General features: G+C 35.1%; 1 protein-coding gene across 1 annotated transcript in view; it reads left to right on the top strand.

Annotated features, from left to right (window-relative positions):
• Window positions 1–3,218: 3,218 nt before the first annotated feature.
• Tent5d (terminal nucleotidyltransferase 5D) overlaps window positions 3,219–18,059 on the top strand; it is a 50,149-nt gene continuing 35,308 nt past the window's right edge. The window contains exon 1 of the mRNA XM_021153322.3: window positions 3,219–3,272. The gene's annotated coding sequence lies outside the window, so the exon portion shown is untranslated. The remainder of the gene's footprint in view (window positions 3,273–18,059) is intronic.

Genomic DNA, 18,059 nt, shown 5'->3' with positions numbered 1-18,059 from the left:
TAAAGGTTTCTCAGATGTTGCTATAGGCATTTGATGCTGGATACTTCTTTTGGAGATGGGGTTATCTTATGGTAGATATGAGGCTTACTATCATTTCTGGCTTCAATCTTCACCCCTCTCTACAAGTTATGATAACTAAAATATGTCTCTAGACATCACAAAATATTCTCTCAGGAACAAAGTTACTCCCAGTTGTAGAGTCGCTTAGTCAAACTTAGAATTATATAACATTGCCTATGTATTAAGCCATCAAGATTGACAACAGTAATAGCAAGAGAACTGGTGTCATCCTGCTTTGCTCACACATATGACAGTAAGAAGAAAGCAATATCGCCATGTCTAGCTTTTAAAATTATATATTTGGTAAATTTCAAATCCATGCATGTGTGTGTATGTGCATGCTTGTGTGCATGCTTGTGTGTGTGTGTGTGTGTTTCGATGGGTGTGCATGCACCTGTATGTGAATGTGGACTATGGAGGCCCAAAATTGGTCTTACATCTCTTCACTCTATATTCTTTGAGGTAGAATTCAATCATAAAACACCAATGCTCACTAATGCATGTTAGTCTACCTAGGGAGATTTCCCCACAGAGCTTCTGTTTTTGCTTCCTGTGTGCTAGGATTACCAGTAGCTACCATGTCTGTCTAGCTTGTATTTGGATTCTGTGGATCCAGACTCTAGTTCCCAGGTTTGCAGAGCAAGCATATTATCCATTGAGCTATCTCCCCTACCTAGGAAAGGGATTTTGAAGTTATTCTACCTTCTGTTCACTTTGAAGGTTGTTGAAGAAAACAGGGCATTTGGAATCATTCATTCAGAGATAAGCTTTACTTGGTATAGAGTTAATAATCTTCACCAGTTTATGTAACTTACATTGATTCTGACTTTGTCAGCAACAATATGGAAATTTTTGATGGTTTTATTTCTGGGATTAGATAGTATTATAAAGATAGTATTATAATTCTTAAATTAGAAAAATTTGAGAAGTCATAATCTTTGCAGCTTCAAATTAACAGTTACCCATCATTAGGAATGATACACTTAAAGAATAATAAAAAGCATATGACATAAATACATGGTTCATTATAAAAGTTAGACATTTCTGTTAAGCATATTTCAACAAAGAATTAATGTTTAGAGAGGCCCAGAGAAGGCCTATTTAAAAAGTACTCTAAAGGCTTTAATCAGAAAGAACAGACTATTAATAATATATGGGCAAAAACATGTATACATTTATTGAATTAAAGTAAATAAAAATAGTAACACTGTGTGGATCATATTTGAATTTTTATTCATACAGTCTCCACAAATAAGTACATATAGTCCATTTATTGCATATTATTTCACTATAATAGATTGTCTTTTAGATTTATGAAACTTTTCCATAAGACTCCCTGAGCTACATATAATATTTGGGTGTTAGTCTCTGCATCCCTTTCTATTTTCTTTTTTTTTTCTTTTTTTATATTTTTTTACCTTTCTATTTTCTAAAGTCAGGGGTTCGTTCTTGCTCATAGGATAAGTCTCAATTTGGGGCAGTCATTGGTGGGCCATTTCCTCAGTCTCTGCTCTAACTTTATCCCTACACATCTTGTAGTCAGATCACATTTTGATTTGGAGGTTTTTTGGGTAGTCTGCTGTGCACTAGAAGTCCTTCCTGGCTGCAGGGAGTGACCACCTCAATATGCATATCCTCTATTGCTAGATGTCTCCGTTGGAGTTGCCCCTATAGCCCCTATTGTGGGGCTTCTCCCTATCCCAAGTCTCTGACACATCCTAGAGACTGCCTCCCCCAACTGCTGATCTCCCTTCTCTCTCCCCTGATCTCCTTATATATGATCTCCCCACACCTCCCCATCCCCTCTTCCACCCAGTTCCTCCTTCAGTCAACCTCAGATGTCGATTTTGTTTCCCCTTGAGAAAGATTCAACCATCCTTCCTTGGGCCCTCCTTACTACTTGGCTTCTTTGGGTCTGTTGATTATAGCATGGCTATCCTGTACTTTCTGACTAATACACTACTCACTGAGTACATACAATGCATATCCTTTTGGGACTAGGTTACCTCATTCAGGATGATATTTTCTAGTCCCATACATTTGCAAAATTCATGGTGTCCTTGTTTTTAGTCAGCCATGCACATTTTTAAAATTTGAAAAATATAAAGAATTATTTATAAAGCATTTTTATTCTTCCCAAGAAACTAAAGTTCTTTACTTTTGAAGTAATTGAAGCACCATTATACAGTTAAAGTTTTGCTTACTGTACTCATAAATATTCTAATCTCCACCCTGTAGTAACTATTATAAAATATTACATATTATTTTCTATATATAAGTGTTGATTCTAAAACAATATATACTTTGTGATTTAAAACATATGTGGATATTTTACTTAGGTATCTAGTTGTCATACCCATTTTCAGCATTATTTTGAAATCTTCCTATATAATTTATCAACATTTTATATAAATTACACTAAAATAATGAATTTATACTTATTCATTCCACCTTTACGAACATCTAAGTTGCTTTCCTTTCTTTTCAATCATAAGCATCACTGCAATTACTCATTGTGGCATGTGTGTCACTATATAGCTATAAGACTTCTATGAGTTTACTAGAATATTGGGACACAGGGTGAAATAACTATTCTAAGGAAAGTAAAACAAATACTATTTAATACAGTAAAAGATTTTCTTGTCTGGAAATTAAGATTCAGGAATTAGTTATATTCTCATTAATTTTATGGAAAGTCTGGCTTTCATTTCAAAATGTGATCATTGTTGGGAGGTTATCATCGATTTATTGAAATTTAGTTTTTCATGTACAAATAGATATTAGGGTAAGACATTAAAGTTATAGATCATTGCCATAGTACTAAAATAAAAGTGATTTATATGGAAACTAAATTTAACTGCTTTCTAAGGCAAGTCCTAGATTAAAACTTAATAAGAATTAGGCAATGATTCATATTCTGTGGAAAATAAAAACCTTCGGTCTTACAGATAACTCAGTGGTATTATGCTTGTGTTGCCTAGAATTCATAAACTTCTGGATTCCATCCCAGCACTAGAGAGAGGGCTAGAGAATGGGGAAGGGGAGAGAATGAAAGACAGGGAGGTGGGAGAGGAAGGGAGGAAGGGCTGGGAAAAGGAGGCAGGAAGACAATAATGGCCATGTATTTTATCCCATTTTCAGACTTCTCAGTGAAAATAAATAAAATTAACCAGTACTTCAAGTCTATCTCACTGAAGTTTCATTAACTGGAGGTAAGATATAAAGTTTACCAAGACATAAATTTATAAATTGCACAGGGATGAAAGGTTATTTAACTTACAAAAGAACATATGTCGTGCTGATATGAGTTAATCCTTTAATTTTTAAAATTTTAATCTTCAGATAAAGATGTACTTATGAACAGTATAAAAAGGATCATCTTAAGAAATCTCTGAGTGTTGCTCTAATGAATGAGAATTCAATTTTGGAGAATAGGAGCAAAATTTATGTGTGAATATAGAGAGCATGTTCTTTATTATTTTATTCCTGTTTCCTCTCTCTTTTTTAAAGCCGTGAAGTGTCTCCACTATTTGTCCTAGTTTTGTATCTGTTGCTGTGATAAAACACTGATCAAAACTTACGTGGATAGGAAAAGGTTTATTTCATCTTATACTTCCAGGTTGAAGTTCAGCACTGAAGGAAGTCTGGGCAGGAACCAAAGCAGACACCACAAAAATTAGTTTTAGTGTCTTGCTCTCCATAGCTTGCTCAGCTTGCTTCCTTAAACTACCCAGAACCATCTTCTATGGGGCCAGTCAGCCCACAATAACCTGAGCTGTTCAGAAAAATATCCCCACAGACTTACCCACAGGCTAAACATATGGAGGCCATTCCTCAACTGATGTTCCTTCTTTCCAAGTGCATCTAGTTTCTTTCAAGTTGAGAAAAACTAACCAGCAGACTATTCTTTTCTCTTTATGAGTCTAAATTGTCCCTACAATCATCATCATCATCACCACCACCACCACCACCACTAACACCACCACCACTCTCTTTTCATATGAATACAGCTTTTAGATACTTTTTCAAAGCCAACTAGATAAAAACCAACTCAAGCTGAATTTATTTTCCATACTTTATATCCAAATTAGGGTTTCTGGGAATTTATAGAATTCTGTGTAATCAGGATGAGGATTTAGGCAATATTGTTATATTATACAAAGAATGTTCAAATCAAGAACGTGGTATATTGAGGTTCAGATATTCCACCATTCCTTTTCATTTTTGATTTGGAATTTGTTTCATTTAAATTCACTTTATTGTAATAAACACACAAACAAAAGCATCATGGAGCTCGTTTAAGGTAGCTACTCAAACATTGCCCAGACCCAAACTCTATATATCTCTGAATCTCAAAATATTTCTATATTCTATGTATATGATATCTGTAGGTATGGAATTTTGCTTAGGGATTTTGGACTTTAATTATTACTTACTTTTTATGCCTGTATTTACAACAAAAGAAGATTTATAAGTAGGAAACTAATTAGCTTTACATTTTTTACTATCCATGTGCCTTTTGCTTATTTTCTGTCTTCCCTCTCCACTTAATATTAAATAGCATTTCTTGGTCTCCTCTCTAAGTAGTATACTATACCCACACTTATGACTGTTAGCAAAAGTACATATCTATCCAGTATGGGTTAGGTCCTGTATATGAAGGACAATGCATGGTTTTTTTTAATTGTTTTTATTTCTGAGATTGGTTCACCTCACTTAATATTATATATTCTAAATCCATCCATTTTCTACATATTTTCTGTTACATATTGACATCTTTAAAAACTTCTGACACTGTGCTGTTTAGAAATTTGAAATAAAATACCCAGAATGGGCAATCAATGTGATATCTTATAAAAAGCAACATTACTTCTTTTTGTTTTGTTTTTTTGTTTGTTTGTTTTTGTTTGTTTATTTTGAGACAGGGTTTCTCTGTGTAGCCTTGCCTGTCCTGGAACTCACTTTGTAGACCAGGTTGGCCTCGAACTCAGAAATCCGCCTGCCTCTGCCTCCCCAGTGCTGGGATTAAAGGCATGCACCACCACCGCCGGGCTGCAACATTACTTCTTGTATTTATTTTATTTTCCCTTATATGTGTACCTTATCTTGTCAGATAGTTTATAGGATTCTAAAGGATGTAGTCATTTTGTTTCTCATGTATCTTTGAAGAGTCAAACCAACATAATTCCTTATTGATTGTCAAATTTTACTAGGTTTTAATTGAGACATTAACATGCTTTAATTAGAGCTATCATAAATTAGAGCTATGTCTTTCATTCATAGAGATGTCTTCATATTTCATTTCATTTTCATAACTGAAAAAAGGTGTATAAATGCTCAGGAAGAGATAAATGGCTTACATTTTTTAATTCAATTTATTTTCAGTGGCTAATAAGGTCCCCATAAGTCATTCTACTGAAATGAATGCATCTACCCTAGGAATACTAATTTGAGATAGATAGCAAGTTATTTTTTAAATTTAATTTACATTTAATTTTGTGTGTGCATGTACGTGTGTGTGTATGTATGTGTTTGTGTAGGTGCAATTACACCATACATGTGCAAGGTGTACTTGTGAATGTCAAAAAGAACAACTCTCAGGCATCAATCCTCTGACTTCTTGGTGACAGAATTTAGGTCATAGGACATGGTGGAAAGTTTCTTTACATATGGAGACATCACATTGGCCCAGATAGCAGATTCTTTAAAAAAAAAAAAAATATATATATATATATATATATATATATATATATATATGTGTGTGTGTGTGTGTGTGTGTGTGTGTGTGTGTGTGTGTGTGTGTGTGTGTGTCAGGAGCTAGGCATAAATCTGCCTTCAACAAAATTAGCAATATAAAATACTCTCATGAATTTCAGGTGTCTTGTCTAATAATAATAAACACTTATAAATTTGAGGCTAGCAAAATTGTAATTTCATGACACTAATATGACTAAAAATGAGACAATAACATGGTACTTAACTAGTGAACCTATAATATTCCAGTTATTATGTTTGTACTAGAGTACCTTTCTGATTAGTTTGCTTCTTTATGACAGTGTACAAGAGCCTTTATGTTATGAATAGCCCAAAATTCCTCACTGTATCATATTGGTGTTACAGGAAACAAGTTCTATTTTGTATTATTTATTATTTTAACTGTATGAAACAAGTTTACCTATAGAATTAAAGCAAGGACTTTAAATATATAATTTCTAGAACAGAGGTAGGGAAATCTTTTGAAGTTTTCAGTCATAAGAAAATGAGCTCACATACATTAGAGAATGCACAGATCCATGATACACTCAGGAGTTTACCTTGCTGCCTATATCTGATTTTCAGGTTCAATTTCATTTGTGGGAACTTTCCTTGTATAAAAGCTCTTTATGTATTCCTACTATGTAAAATAGTCAATGAATAGCCATGTTTAATCAAATTATTCAGAATATATTTCAGGTAACTCTTGATTTCCATAACATTTTTATATTGATTAATAGTAATAGTTCTTGTAAACCATGTTAACTTTTAAAGAATTATCACATAAAATTCATTTAGGATAGGATTTAACCTAAATTAGAACTAGAAAATTGTTTTCAGTAAGAACAGAAGCTGTTTTTTCAAGGTCTTGGAGTGAAGAAGTTCCTGGGAAACTTGCAGATTGTTCCTTTTTATGTGATATGGAGAACAATGATGTGTTGTATTTAATAACTTAGTTTCAGAGAAGCTCTGCTTCTCTGCACAGTTGTGTGATAAAGGCATAGAACGTTCAAAGACTGCCTTGTATGGGACAAGTAAGATGCTTATAATTATAGAGATAGGAAGGAGATTCTATGTATAGTGATTTGAATAGGAGGACTTCAGAGCCACATTCATCTAGGGACACTGGACAGGGGTGGTAGAGGTAAGTAACATCGGGGAGGCAATTGGACCTATTATGTATTATAAATTGTCCTGAGTTGTTTTGTGTTCCATTTAAGATGCATAAATCTCATTTGGATATCTAGTCAAAACAATATTGTCTTCTTCTGAAAAATATTTTAAAATTAAGAATGCATTATAAAATAATAAATTTGTGTGATGTTTGTCTATTATAAATCTGGAAGAAAAAACTTAAACAGTGGTAAAGTTGAAAAGGATTAAATAAATAGGCCATTGTCATTCACTGAAGTCTAGGTAATAGCCATTTTCTCAAGGAAAAACTCATTTATCAAAACGTCTCATAACGTACTCTTTTCTGGACATTTGTGTTCCTCAAGAATATGTTTGAACATATGTGATTTTACATGAGTGTATGTAAGTTGAAGAAGAATTTTAAAATTATCTAATTATCCATTAGCCACCATTTGAATGTTTTTTTTTTTATAACAAAACCTTGTGCTTAGATCAAATAATAGGAGAGAACAGTTAGAAAGCTCATGAATCAATGATTTGTTTATACAACTCTTTTAAAGTCTAATTGCTCCCAAGGTAAAACTTGAGCTCCCATTAAAGAGAGGCAGTATAGCAAAGTATTGGCTGGGAAACTCGAACTCTTTGTCATAAAACCTGTCAAAACTCATCATAATGAAAATTCTAAGCTGTGTATGTGTCCTTTAGTGAAAATCCTTCTCTCTATGTCTCTATATCTGTCTCTCTTTAGCCATCTCTTCCATTTTTTCTTGTCCCCCTCTTTTCCTCCACCTCTTCTCCACTCACTCCATCTTTCTCCAAATACTATGTTCTTTATATAGCACTTACTTTAGTAGTTGTTATTTTTTTCCTGCTATATGTAACAGCTTTTGCTTCCAAACATTAGGTTAAGTTTGTCTTAAGAATTACAACATGAGCGCCGGGCGTGGTGGCGCACGCCTTTAATCCCAGCACTTGGGAGGCAGAGGCAGGCGGATTTCTGAGTTTGAGGCCAGCCTGGTTTACAAAGTGATTTCCAGGACAGCCAGGGCTACACAGAGAAAACCTGTCTCGAACAAAAAAAAGAAAGAAAGAAAGAAAGAAAAGAATTACAGCATGAAACTGGGAAACTAAATTGAATGTGAATTTCCAATAAAAATGAATTATTACTTATCGCAAAAAAGAAATTTGTAACTTGTGATTTACAATTTATACACTAGAAATAAAAATGACTCAAGACTATATAGGGCTTAACACAGAAGAATAGCAGCCCTTCTTAGAATTGGGAACAAAACACCTATGGAAGGAGTTACAGAGACAAAGTTTGGAGCTGAGACGAAAGGATGGACCATCTAGAAACTGCCATATCTGGGGATCCATCCCATAATCAGCTTCCAAACGCTGACACCATTGCATACACTACCAAGATTTTGCTGAAAGGACCCTGATATAGCTGTCTCTTGTGAGACTGTGCCGGGGCCTAGCAAACACAGAAGTGGATGCTCACAGTCAGCTATTGGATGGATCACAGGGCCCCCAATGGAGGAGCTAGAGAAAGTACCCAAGGAGCTTAAAGGGATCTGCAACCCTATAGGTGGAACAACAATATGAACTAACCAGTACCCCCGGAACCCGTGTCTCTAGCTGCATATGTATCAAAAGATGGCCTAGTCGGCCATCAGTGGAAAGAGAGGCCCATTGATTGTGCAAACTTTATATGCCTCAGTACAGGGGAACGCCAGGGCCAAGAAGTGGGAGTGGGTGGGTGTGGAGTGGGTGGGGGAGTGTGTGTGGGACTTTTGGGATAGCTTTGGAAATGTAAATGAAATAAATACCTAATAAAAAACACAGAAGAATATATTCAAAAGATAAAGTTTTGAATTCTCAATTTAACATATATTTAGAGTATCTGCTTGCTATTAGAAACACAGTAATTATGTTTATATTTTATACGTAGTTTATAGAGTTGTTTCAGGAATGAACTCTTTGTGACCTTTGCTATGACATAATGCATGTTATATCATCAAATCATCTATCTTATTCAAAGAAAGATATTAAGTAATAATACTTAATATTATATGCCAAAGCAAGGGAATTAATATATGTCTAGATAGCATAATTTTTATCCTTAAGAAAATATAAAAGAATGTGGAAACAAAGTATTAGAAAATAATGAAAATATATGCTACGATAGGCATTCATAGAAATCATAGACCATTGAATTTTAGTTCTTTCATAGAAATTAGGTCTCAATTTTGTTACATTTATTCATTTTTCTGATTTAAAAAATGAGTTCGATCTCTTTTTAGGAAATATTTTTTCTGGCTTGTTTTTAATCATGTATGTCTTTATGTGTAATATTTATACACTTGTGTATGAAAAATAAATAGGATATTACTTCTGAAATGGTATAAAATAATTTAATAAGTGACCTTAAACAGATTTATTCTGTGTAGACAAGTATGTATGTTCAAAACTTATTTGGTTGTCCTGGTTTTTTATAACTTTTTAAGTTAGCATACAAAGTAATGGGATTCACTGTGGCTTTTTCATATGTATATGACATGACATTTTGTTCTTACTCATCCACTTCCTCCACTTTAACTGCCCTTCTGCATGGAAGCTTTGTGTGTGTGTGTGTGTGTGTGTGTGTGTGTGTGTGTGTTTATAAGAGAAAAAGAGAAGAGAGAGCAAGCGAGAGAGAAGGGGGAGGGTGTAGAAGGAAAAAATACATGTTACATATATATGTTATATCATCAAATCCCCTCTCTTTAACAGAAAGATATTAAAGTTATGTCCCAAAACAAGAGAATTATTTTGTACATAGATGGCATAATTTTGATCCTGAAGGAAATATAAAAGTATGTGTAAACAAATATGTATATATATATATATATATATACATTAGACATATATATATTCATAGATATATTAGGTAGATAAATAAAACCTTATAAATATTATCACTCTTAATAATTTTTAGAAATAAAAGCTAACCATGGAACTTTAAGTACCAGATAACTTAGATATTTCTACATAGAAATATGTCTATTGTTTACACTGTATCAAATATATTTCCTTTAACACTAAGCTCCTTAACATTAAGAAAACTACTTCTTACATTATTAACAAAGCTAATACACTAATATAAAATTTTAGAAATATAATTCTTGCCAATGATTTTGTAATACCATAAAAAAAACTAAATATGAAGTGTCCAAACTAAATACCAGAATCTGGTGTATAATATCTTAATTCCCATGAAATAGACAAAGTAATAAGGAATGCAAATAAATTTCTATGAGTTATCACTAGAAACTGAAGTGAAGTCTCTACATATAAGAAAGAAATCTTAAGGAATTTCTGATCAATGCATTGTAAATGAAGCCAGACCGAAGAAAGAAGGAAGCACTTTGTGTTTTCCCTTTCTGATAAGCAAATATACCATAAAGAACTAAGGACTTTTCCATGAACTTCAAACATAGGACTATTCATCTTGGAGAGACAGAGAGGCAAAATCTTCTCTTGTAGGTAAAATATCACTATATATTATTATCAGCAAAGAAAGATTAGATTACCATTTTGGAAACATATATATACAAAATATATGTATGTGTATACACACATATATGCATATATATGTATATGTATATATATATATGTCTGTGGGTGTGCATGAGTATACATATGTGTGTGTGTGTGTGTGTGTGTGTATGTGTGTAGTGTAGGAGATATAACCTAGGGATTTTAAAATGCTTTCCTATGCTCTACTACTAAATCATGCACCTGATACTTCTAGAATTTTGTTTTTGAGACAGGGTATCACTGTGTATCCCCAGGTGGCCTCTAACTACCTGCCTCTGCTTCTACAGTACCTGTATGAAGGTAATCCTACCACACCTGACTTCTTGGAGATATTTGGAGTTAGACTTGAATTTTATATCCTGACTCTGCAACCTATGATTTTTGGAAAATCTGTTGTCTGAACTGTAACAGTAGTACCCATTCCATAGAGATCTCATAAAGATTAAATTAGATGTTTTATTTAATGTATTTAGCAGACTACAAGAAAACAATTCCAATAAATAGTCAGAATGATTATTTTATTTTTAAGAGCAGCAAAACTAGTATAGTAATTATAGTAGTAGTGTAGTGTGCCTATACTTTTCTGTGCCATAACATGAAACTTTCGCTCAGTTTTTAGTTAACCTGATTTATTTAAATGTCACTTGTGATAGTTAATAGACTTTTTATCACATGTCAAGAAAGTTGAAGTTTTTGTTTTTTGTCACTAAACAGATTCTTGCAGTGGTGACTGTAAGTTACATGAGCATGTATATTTCTTATGGAACTCATTGCATAAATTCATCAAAAATCTGTATTGTGACCGCATATCCAATAATTAAATAAATGTTGATACTGAGAAAGTAATGAGTGTTTTATTTCTCTAGTAACTTGACTGTAATATAGATTTTAATACCACTTATTGAATGAGCTACAATTATGAGGTTGTTTTATGAAAGTATACTTAAAATTGCATCTAAAGTTAAAAATGTGGTTTGGCCTATCATTTTTTTTTTTAAGGATTTCAGGGTTATTCTTTGTCGTTACACTTTGTCTAAGTGCTTTTTTTCTGTCTTGACTTTTTTTCTTAGTTTTTGAGACAATGTCATTCAGAAGCCTACACTGGCCTCAAACTCCCATGATCCTCCTACTTCAGCCACCCAGATTCTAAGGTTATAGATGTGAGATACCACACTTGGCTATAAATCATGTATGGATTTGATTTGGTTTGGGTGTTTATTTAACATAGGGTCTCATTTGAACACAGGTTTGCCAGGTAAGTACTTTGTTGCTGAGGGTGTCCTCAAATTTAAAATAGCCCTCTTATCTCAGCCTCTACATGTTCATTAAAACAGTCATGTAATCCTTTGAATCTCTAATGTAGGGTTAAAGTTTGGATCTGTATTGAATTGTTTATTGTTCTTTTATTCACATTTAAATATCAGTGGTCATATGAAGAGTATTGTCATTATTCCCATTTACAAATGAAAAACAGGAACAAATATTTGTAGAGGAATTTTTATCCAGCAACATAGCTACTCTGACAAGGGATCATATACAAAGACCTCTTAGGTCTGTTTGATCTGACAGACATGCCTTTAATTCCTGGAGACAGAGGCAAGCAGATATCAGAGTTCATGGCCAGCCTGATATAGAGCAAGTTTCAGATAAAGAAAAGTTTAGGTCCAGTCATGGTCGTACATGCCTTTAATCCTGGCACTCAGGAGACAGAGGCATGTAGTTCTTGTCAGTTCTGTTTAGTCAGTGGTTTTGTTGAGTCAGTGATTTGAAAGGCAGAGGGATGGAGTTCATGGTAGTTCAGTTGGTAGAGTTCAGAGGCAGTTTTACAGACAGGTTGTAGAGAGAACAAGCTAGACATAGGTGAAGACCGAAGGAGCAAGAGAATGGACAACAGATTTCTAGAGTTAGTTTGAGGCCAAACAGAGTAATTCAGTCAGAAGCCTAGAGAAGGGAGTTTGAATCAGTATGAAGAGGAGTTTTAGCCAAAACAGCTGAGGTGAACCAACCAGCCCTAATTCAGAAACGACTAGAAAGGGTAAGCTTCTTCAGAAGTAAGCCTTTGAGATGACAATTAACATCAGGCAAATAAAAGTTACTTTTATAAATGTTAAGTAACTTACATATATCAACATTATTTTCAATATTGACACTGAAGCCTAAGTCTGTTAGGCTTCCAATACTATCATATTTCCTATTCAGTGTTGCTTTAAGACTCTTTAAGGTTTAGTGTACTATGTTAGGCACTTAACAAAATGCTATTTTAATTTTCATAGCATCCATGAGATCTGAATTATGCTATATTATAAACAAAATATGAAGCCTTGATAATTCAAGTATTTAATATATGATTGCATAGCTATTAAATCAGAGGATAACTATGAATATGTAATAATACACTAATTCAAGTCTAGGAAAACTCCCACACTTTTATGTTCAACTATGGAGAAGTGACACAATTCAGTTGCTTGTATGCTATCATAATGTAATACAATCTCTTTTACTATACATTTTATTATGTGCTAACAATTAATTCCAGGCCTAAATATGACTTCAAAATTCCTGGTTCATTTCAATATAATATAGAAGCTTAGTATAGTATGGAATATGGTGCCTTCTGAAAATCGTTATGGAATGAATCTTAAATATATTAAAGGGTACTGTTGGTCTACAAACTAGTTTATTACAGGTGGGCATATCTTTAATTCCTGTACCAGGATTACTGAGATAATAGGATCATCGCAAGTTTGAGAATAGATTAGTCTCCATTGCAGTTCTAGCTCTGCCAGGACTAGGTAGTAAGACGCTGTCTCAAAAATAAAGAAACTAATAATCCATATATTTTTTAAATTTTATTTTTGTTATGAGACTTTGCTAAGTAGGCCTTCAATTCATTTTGTAGGCCACTCTTGCCTCAAACTCATGACAATCTCTCTGCTTCACTTTCCCTAATACTGGGATGACAGGTGTAGGTCACTAAACCTAATTGTAAATAACTCAACATTTTCCAGTGTTGTTAAATTACCTACGCATAGTAATCTAAATATCTATTTGCACTATCTGGTACCTGCTAAAAATACCCATTAAGTAAAATGAATATAGATATTAGTAGGATGGGGAGAAAGAGATTATGAGATGTCTTCCGTGGCCTTGAATTCTTAAGTCACAAGAAGTCAGACTGAGGTTGTATCTCAGTTGATAGAGTGAATATGTATTATCCATAGAGCCTTAGGTTTAATTCCTAACCATGACAGAAGAGCCTGAAGTTCAATGTCATCCTCAGCTACATAACCAGTGAAGGCTAACTTGAGAAACACAACACCCTGACTATAAATATAAAAAAATAAATAAATGCACCGAGAAGAGAATAAAAGCACATGTACACAAAAAATATGAACTCTGAATTTTGATCATCAATGGCTTTTAAATCTCTAGGATCTTTTGTGCAATCTCCATAAATGCCAAAATAAATACTCTAATACATATTTAATTGGGCACGTATTCTAGCTTCCTTTAATCTACTTGAATCTCAGTTTTCTCAGTCAGTAATTTAATTTTGAAATGAAATTGCTTAAGGTTAAACAGTTATTACAGTGTGTACTAATTTCCTGACATTGTATTTTCTGATTGATGTAAATGTCCTACTTACAGACATTATATCAGTTAAGAATTATAGCAGGAAAATTGTATTCACAGACTAATCATGCACTTTTATAGTTATATTTGTATTGGTATTATATTAAGATACCATTCTATTTGCCATGAAAAAGACCATGACCAAAAACAGTTAGGGGAAGAAAGTGCTTATTTGTCTTACATGCTTAGATCACAGTCCATCATAGTGGGAAGTCAGGGCAAGGACTCAGTACAGAATCCTGGAGGCAGGAACTGAAGCAGAGGCCATGGATTCATATTGCTTGCTGACTTGCTAAGTATGCTTTCTGATAGACTCCAGGACTGTCAGCCCAGGGATGACACCAGCCACACAGTAGACTGGGCCTTCTCATGTCCATCAGTGTTCACTATAATGCCTTTCAAACTTACGTACAGGCATTGAGGTAGAGACATTTTCTCAGTTGAGCTTCCTGTTCCCAGATAGGTGTAGGTTTGTGTCATGTCGACAAAAATCACCAAAACAGTTAACACACCATGAACTTGACACACAAACACATCACTATTAAACCATACCTTTACGTTCTTATTTGTCCCCAAGATCTCATAATATAAAACAGGATAAAATTAAAACTCCTACAGTTTTAAAATATTTAGCACGTTTTAATTTTTTGCCTGGTCCAGGAATTTATTATTTTAAACCATGGATCCTGGGAGTACATTAGCTCTCCAATGTGGGGACATTACACTAGAACTTCTTCTTCCCCTCTGACCTCACCCCACCCTCATGAGTGCATATGTGTATGTGTAATTTATATGTTTTTCTTTTATAAAAATTATTTAATATTTCTTTTTATTTTTACACTACAGATTTTATTCCCCTGGTTCACCCTCTGACTGTTCCTCATCCTATACCTCCTCCCCACTCCCCTGTCTTCCAGGAGGATGTGCCCACTCCCCAACCCACTGACCTCTAAACTCCCAGAGGCCTCCAGTCTCTTAAGGCTTAGGTGCATCTTCTCTGACTGAACCCAGACCTGGAATTCCTCTGCTGTATATGTGTTGGGGTCTCATATCAGCTGGTGTATGTTGCCTGGTTGGTAGCTCAGTGTCTGAAAGATCCCTGGGGGTCTAGGTTAATTGAGACTGCAGGTCATTCATTCTACAGGTTCGCTCTCCTCTTCAGCTTCTTCCAGCTTTTCCCTAATTCAACTACAGGAGTCAGAGCTTATGTCCATTGGTTGGGTACAAATATCTGCATCTGACTCTTTCAGCTGCTTGCTGGGTCTTTCAGAGGACACTCATGATAGGCCCCTTTTTTATGATTGCTCCATAGCCTCAGTAATAGTGTTAGGCCTTGAAGCCTCCCCTTGAGCTACCTTAGGCCTGTAGCTGGACCTCCTTTTCCTCAGGCTTCTTTCCATTTCCATCCCTACAGTTCTTTCAGACAGTAACAATTATGGGTCAAAGTTTTGACTATGAGATGGCAACCCTGTCCCTCTCTTGATGTCCTGTCTTTCTGCTGGAGGTGGGCTCTACCAGTTTCCTCTCCCCACTGTAAGTTATTTCATCTAAGGTTCTTCCCTTTGAGTCCTGAGAATCTCTCAATTCCTAGGTCTCTGGTATATTCTGGAGGGTCCCCCAAAACTCCTACCTCCAGATGTTTCCTGTTTCCATTTTTTTCTGCTGGCCCTTGAGGCTTCAGCCCTTTCCCCCACCCAATACCAGATCATGTTCGCCTCTTCTCCTGCCTGTCCCCTTTCCCACCCAGGTCCCTCCCTCCCTCCCACCTTATGATTGCTTTCTTCTACTTCCCAAGTGGGATTGAAGCATCCTCACGTGGGCCCTTCAGCTTGTTGACCTTTTTGAGTTCTGTGTACTGTATCTTCGGTATTCTGTACAGATTTTTTTTTTTTTGGCTAAATCCACTTATTAGTGAGTACATAACATACATGTCCTTTTGGGTCCAAGTTCCCTCACTCAGGATGATATTTTCTAGTTCTATCCATTTGCCTGCAAAACTCATGATGTCCTCGTTCTTAATAGCCAAGTAGTATTCCATTGTGTACATGAACCACATCTTCTGTATCCATTTTTCTGTTGTGGAATATCTGCCATACCACTCTGAACACACCCGATCTTGTCTGATCTCGGGAGCTAAGCAGGGTCAGGTCTGCTTAGTAGTTGGATGGGAGACTGCCTGGGAATATTTAGCACTTTAAAAGTCCATTTTCTTTAAAATATCCAGTATCTGTTTAAAAGTCTTTCAACTTAAGGCTCCTGTAAAATATAAAGCAAGTTGAATACTTTCTTACACCAAGAGGGAAAAACCAGGGTACAGTCACAATCAAATCTAAATAAAAACAGCAAAAAAAAAATTATAATGTAATAAAATGTCAATGCATGGCATCTGGAACCCACTCATGATCCCCTGGGTTCCAACATACCCTGGCAACTTCACTTCCAGTTCTGCCATCTACAATGTTCAGCATATCTCATAGGCTCAGGCCAGCCCCACTCCTCAGCTGCTTCTGTCTGGTATTCATCCCATGGTCCTGGTATCTCCAGTATAATAAACATTCTAGAGTCTTGATTAGAGCTTGGGAGCACCTTTAACCATAACCTCTCCTCTAATCCTGTTGCAACATGGTGTCAGGCCTAAATTTCTCTTCCTGACTCCTTCAGTTCTGGGATCTCCACTGATTGAGCTTGTACCAGGGGCCTCTCTTCGCCTCTCACAGTGCCAAGCCTCAGATGCTCTCAGTGACTCCCTTCATATCCCCAAAACTACCTGGTGACTAATATGCATTCTCAAATTTAGCTGCCAGTGTGAGCTGTACCTCTGATGCACAGTGGACCACAGTTTGTGTTTGCTGACCCTGAAAGCCCAGAAGATTTCATTTCAGTGATGCTGGTCTCTTCTAAATCAGAGTTAATTTCTCAGCTTTGCTAATAATCATCAATTGTCCCAGTAAAGCAAAGGTTTTACTTTAGTGGTGCTTGTTTCTTTTAAATCATAATTGAGTTTTCACCTTCAGCTAACTCACTAGTTTTTTAACCTGTAGGTTTCAACCCATTTAAGATCCTTGGAACACACAGATATTTACATTATGGTTCATCACAGTAGCAAAAATACCATTTTGAAATAGCAACAAAAATAATTTTATGGTTAAGGTCAACACAACATGAAGAACTGTATTAAAGGGTTGTAACCTTAGGAAAATTGAGAACCAAAGCTAACTAGATACCATGTATTCTTAATTCAAAATGTCAAATAAATGACCCTACCAGAGTGATTGCTTCCTTCTGAAACTTATTAGCCAAGCCTCAATTGTCTGCATCATTTTCAGCATTTCAATCTTTCAAGCGCCCACAACAGTCCATTAAGATTGATTTTTTAAAAAGAAATGTACAGTGTATTGGAGAGATAGAGGGAGAAAATGGAAAGGAGAAATGATATTATGATTTTATAACTTCAAAAGTAAAATAATTTTTAAGCATTTTTTTTAGAAAGATTTGTGCACTCAATGGCTTTTCCAGCCTAAAATTCTGGGGACCTTCCATCATCCTATCAAACAAAATGATCAGATCTATCACAGCCATATCCCAGAAACTTGATACTAATTAATATCTATCATAGTTTGTGTCTCTATTTGTGTGATACGCATCCTGACCCAAAGCAGCATGGAGAAGAAAAGGTTTATTTACCTATACTTCTGTGTCATAGTTTATTATTGAGAGAAATCATGCAGGAACTTGAGGCACGGACCACCGAAGCAGAGCCAGGAAAGATCTCTACTTGCTAGCATGCTCTTTTTGCTTCCTCATACATTTCAGGACCACCTACTCAGGGGTGCCACCAGCCACAGTGAGCTGAGCCCTCTACCATGAATCACTCACCAAAAGAATGTCCCACAGAC

This window comes from Mus caroli, unplaced genomic scaffold (genome assembly GCF_978045245.1).
Source record: "Mus caroli unplaced genomic scaffold, Mus_caroli_1 scaffold_5, whole genome shotgun sequence".
Taxonomy (NCBI): Eukaryota; Metazoa; Chordata; class Mammalia; order Rodentia; family Muridae; genus Mus; species Mus caroli.
This window is presented reverse-complemented; position numbering and strand designations above follow the sequence as displayed.